This window comes from Dipodomys merriami, unplaced genomic scaffold (genome assembly GCF_024711535.1).
Source record: "Dipodomys merriami isolate MVZ:Mamm:240054 unplaced genomic scaffold, mDipMer1.0.p SCAF_7, whole genome shotgun sequence".
In the NCBI taxonomy this organism is placed as follows: Eukaryota; Metazoa; Chordata; class Mammalia; order Rodentia; family Heteromyidae; genus Dipodomys; species Dipodomys merriami.
Window position 1 is genome coordinate 189,457 of NW_027206290.1, and position 5,456 is coordinate 194,912.

The window sequence follows — 5,456 nt, forward strand, 5'->3', positions numbered from 1 at the left end:
GTCCCTGAGGTCTTTTTGCTCAAGGCTAGTGCTTTATCACTTTTGGTTTTCTGGTGGTTAATTGGAGATACAAATCTCATGGACTTTCTTTCCTGCCTGGGTTGGCTTCAAACTGCAATTCTCACATCTCAACCTCCTGAGTAGTAAGGATTACAGGCATGAGACATGAGCACCTGGCCTACCTATCATTTTTAAAGTAAAGATTTGAAATTTACTTGCTTAGTCACTTCGATGTATACAAACCTAGTAACTTGTGCAATAAATCTTGAAAACTATTTGTTAAATTTGACTCATTCTTCCTCCTTAGTCTATGACAATCATTATTCTATTCTTCTACGTAAGTTCAACCTTTATTAAGACCCAAATATAAGTGAGATAATGTGATATTTGTTCCTCTGCTCTGGCTTATCTCACTTAGTACAATGTCCTCCAGACTCATTTACCTTGCAAATACCAGACTATCTCCCTTTTTAAAAGAAGGTAATATTCTATTGTGTAAATACATGGTATTTTTTTAAATGTATTCATCCATTCTTAGACTCTTAGGAGTCTACATCTTGGGTGTTGTCCAGAATGCTACAATAGACATGAGATTGTGAATATCTCATTAACATACTGATTTCAGTTAATTTGAATATATACCCAAAAGTGAAATCACTAGCTAATACAGTAGCTCTGTTTCTATTTTTTAATTTTTAATTGTTATTATAAAGGTGTTGTACAGTCTCATAGACTGATGGGCTTCTTCTCATAGACTGGTTTCTGTCTTATAGCAGTCTGAGCTTTCTTTTTTTTTTAATATTATTTTATTTTATTTGAGAACATACTGTACAGAGGGGCTACAATTACATGGGCAGGATAATGCATACATTTCTTACCAAGCATTGCAGCCTCCTCCTTTGTTTACCCTTCACCTCCCTTCCCAGCCTCCCCCCTCCCCCCACCCAATTATACCCCCCTCCCCCCCCCACCGACATTGTAAAGCTGGTTTTGACATGACATTTTGTACTTCTCATTGTTGCAACAGGTCCACCTGAATCCTTAAACGACTTGTTTGTCCCCATCTCCTCCACATGTTATATTAACATCAAATATAGTGAAAGCGGGGGTTACACTGTGGGGGAGGGACATACAAAGCAACAAAGAAATAATCTTATAAATGCGTTAGAAACACATGCATGAAAGAAATGAAAACATTAAAATACATATTTAAGGGTTCATTTTCCTAACATCACATTATCTGACCTTTTCTGCTTGACTCATACCTATACTAGATATTGCAAATAAGGGAAACCATGGGACCTATGTTTCTTTGGGCCTGGCTTACTTCGCTTAATATAATTTTTTCCAAGCCTTTCCATTTCCTAACAAATGGGGAAATGTCATTCTTTCTGATGGAGGCATAGAATTCCATTGTGTATATATACCACATTTTCTTGATCCATTCATCTACTGAGGGGCATCTGGGTTGGTTCCATATCTTAGCTATGGTAAATAATGCTGCAATAAACATAGTTGTGCTGGTAGCTTTAGTGTGGTCTTGTTTGTAAACATTTGGGTAAATGCCCAAAAGTGGGATTGCTGGATCATAGGGGAGATCTATGTGAAGTCTTTTGAGGAACCTCCATACTGCTTTCCAAAGTGGTTGAACAAGTTTACATTCCCACCAACAATGAAGTAAGGTTCCTTTCTGTCCACATCCCCTCCAGCATCTGTTGTTGTTAGAGTTCTTGATTTTTGCTGTTCTAACTGGAGTGAGGTGATATCTCAATGTTGTTTTGATTTGCATTTCTTTTATGGCTAGGGATGTTGAACATTTCTTCATGTGTCTATTGGCCATCCTTCTTTCTTCTTCAGAGAAGCTTCTCTTTAAGTCTTTCGCCCACTTATTTATTGGGCAGTTGTTTCTTTGAGGATTTGTTGTTGGGTGGTTTAATTTTTTGAGTTCCAAGTATATTTTAGATATGAGACCCTTGTCCGTTGTATGGCTAGTAAAGATCTTCTCCCAATCGGTGGGCTTTCTATTGATCTTGCTAACTATGTCATTTGCCCTGCAGAAGCTCTGCAACTGTATGCAATCCCATTTGTCCAACCTTTCTTTGATTTGTTGTGCTTCCAGGTCTCTATTCAGAAAATTTCTGCCTGAGCCAAGGAGACCTAAGGTTTCTCCTATTCCATCCTGTAATGTTTTCAGAGTGTCTGTTTTGAGTTCAAGGTCTTTGATCCATTTGGAGTTGATTCTGGTGCAGGGTGATATATAAGGATCTAGCTTTAGTTTTCTACATGTAGTTAACCAATTTTGCCAGCACCATTTACTGAAGAGGCTGTCTTTCTTCCATTCTATTGTTTTAGCTTCCTTATCGAAGATTAGATGGCTATAGGTCTGTAGGTTCATTTCTGGGTTTTCAATTCTATTCCATTGGTCCTGAGGTCTGTTCTTATGCCAATACCAAGCTGTTTTGATTACTATGGCTTTATAGTAGAATTTGAAATTTGGTATTGATATTCCTCCAGCAGTGTTCTTTCCGTTGAGGAGCGTTTTTGCTATTCGGGGTCTTTTATTGTTCCATATGAATTTTTGGATTGCCTCTTCTATTTCCTTGAAGAATGAGGGTGGAATTTTGATAGGTATCGTGTTGAATTTGTAGATAGCCTTGGGAAGTATTGCCATTTTCACGATGTTAATCTTGCCAATCCAGGAGCATGGGAGGTTTTGCCATTTTTTAAGTTCTGTGTTGATTTCCTTTTTCAAGATTTTAAAGTTTTCAGCATAGAGGTCCTTCACTTCTTTGGTTAAGTTAATTCCTAGGTATTTTATTTTTTGTGGGGCTATTACAAATGGAGTTGCTTTCCTAATTTCAGCCACACTTTTCTCATTGTTGGCATACAGAAAAGACATTGATTTTGTGGGGTTAATTTTATAACCTGCTACTTTGCCAAAGTTTTGAATCAGCTTGAGTAATTTGGGAGTGGAGTCTATGGGATTCTTTAAATACAAGATCATGTCATCTGCAAAGAGGGAGAGTTTTATTTCTTCTTTCCCTATTTGGATCCCCTTTATGCCTGCATCTTGTCTTATTGCTGTAGCTAGGCATTCTAATACTAGATTGAAGAGAAGTGGAGAGAGTGGGTATCCTTGTCTTGTTCCTGAGTTAAGAGGAAATGGCTTTAGTTTTTCACCATTGAGTATAATGCTGGCTGTAGGTTTGTAGTCTGAGCTTTCTTGTTCATCTCTCCATGCCTAGAGTTAGGTTGTTCCTTATGCACTGAGAGCACTGCGCCTTATAAGAATCTTCATTTTCTTCCATTACATAGTGCATGTAATCCACAGCATTTTCACCCATGCTGTGCTTCTGATGAACTTCTGCATTGAACTCCTTGTTTTCAGAATCATAACTAGGGAATCCATACTAGAGGGATAGACAAGCCTCCATCCACAGCTTCTTTCAGGGTACTATGAACTTTATTGCTAGTGATAGTGCTGGCAAGGCCTGCATCCAAATAGCAGGTGAAAGCACCAGCTTTACCATCAGTGCTTTCCATATCATATTCATCTCTGGTCACCTCCACTTGGCCTTTGTAGATCATGTTCGTGTCAAACCTATCGTGAAGCCTGCGTACTTGAGTGTGCACATGCCATGAGTACTATCATATCCTTTTCTTTTCTTTTCTTTTTAAAAATCCTTTTCTGTACATGCACGAGCAATCAGACAAATGTCACCTCTGTTCATTTAATGAACTATCAGCCTGTGTTGGGGTATGTAGTACTTGTTTTTGTCTTGGTTCATCAAGTATTTCCTAACATAGTAGTCAGCTTTATTGTTTCCTGATTGTCTAATTTTCACTTGGTATCTTTTAAAATAAACCTTGTTCTCGACAACTTTAACAAACATAATCCTGCAAATTGGAGACCTGTGCCCAAGACTCAATTTTTGCATCATTCCTTCCTATAATATCTATTACTCTTTTCTCTTTGGCAGTGATAAAATGATTACACTAAACCTATACACATAGATCCTGTTGCAGTAAATTCTGATTCATGCCATTCTTAGTTAGTAGTAAATTATTACATGTATCTGGTTAAAAAACAATTTTTCCTCCCCTCTGGCCTTGAGTCCTGAGATGTTTCTCATTAAAGTTCTCTGGGATAAGGAGCATTTAGGAGAAAAACGGGAAATGAAAGTAGTGCAACATGATTTTGACTTATTAATTTTTTTGATGACCTTCATGAAATTTACCACAATAATGAGAGAGCAGAGGTCTTCAAGGAAATTGTAATGGTGGATGACTGGATGGGGTAAAAGAAAATGAGAACTGACTGACTTTAGGAATGCAAATGGTTATTCTTTGTCTTTGTTCATGGATAAAAGGAATCTCCTAAAAAATGTGAAATGAATTTTCTTCAGCAGATAACATTTCTGAAACGCTGGACTTTTGATGATTAAGGAAATATAAAAAAAAACCAATAGAACAACATTTTGTTTCATAAGCAAAAGGGGAAATACCTAAACTGTTTTAAATAAGAGTAGGATGGTTGGACTGAAACTCTTTAGGACTAAGCCCAGACTGGAGGAAAGCCATAGGAAGAACTCATAAAACATGCTATAATTTGAGACAGGGGTCTAAGAGTAAAGATGAGTCGAGAAGAATGACTGGATTAGCAACACCTCTGTGCAATGGTATTGGTAATGTTCTGAAATTTTGCTTTATTGACTATACTTTTTGGTAATTGCTATAGAGTTGGAAATGTACAGCCTTAAATTATCACAATTTGTCTTCAAGTGATAGGATATGGCACAATAAATAGTGTAAGAATCTTTCAGGATTTTCTATCCTTTGGGGGTGAGATTGGGAGAGATGTAGGAGAATGAAGGAACAGGTGATACTGATCACAAATTTTAATTATAAACTGATTTGTTGAAGTGATACTCTTTGTACTACTTAAAGATTCTCTGTCTCTGTGTCTCTGTCTCTCTCTGTACGTGTGTGTGTGTGTGTGTGTGTGTGTGTGTGTGTGTGTGTGTGTGTGTACACACACATATATTCCATGTTATAAGACACTGCTGGAAGACCTGTGTATCATCTCTCTGGAGAGACAGCTGAGTATGAGAAAATCTCTCTGGAAAAAGAAGATGGACATTCATCTCTATGTTTATTAGTCTGTGATATCTTCCACAAAAGGTGTCTCTATCTTTATTATACAGAAATGTAAATAAATTTTCTCCCAACAAAGTCTTTGCTTCTATACCTTATTGGCCTTTCTGAAAAATATTTCTGAAAACCTAGCCATAAAGCAGCTAGGTTTTTTTTTTTAGTGCTTACATATATAAGCATTATAAGCATTTCAATTATAAGCATCTCAAGATGTTAGATATAATAGGGAAAGTAATAATATTTAAATATTGTAAAAACTATGTATTCAAATGTGTTTTTTTTCTTTCATGTGATTGTTTCTA

General features: G+C 36.8%; 1 pseudogene; it reads right to left on the reverse strand.

Moving 5' to 3' along the window:
- Nucleotides 1-726: 726 nt before the first annotated feature.
- On the reverse strand, nucleotides 727-3,938 carry LOC138816774 (large ribosomal subunit protein uL18-like; annotated as a pseudogene).
- Nucleotides 3,939-5,456: the final 1,518 nt, after the last annotated feature.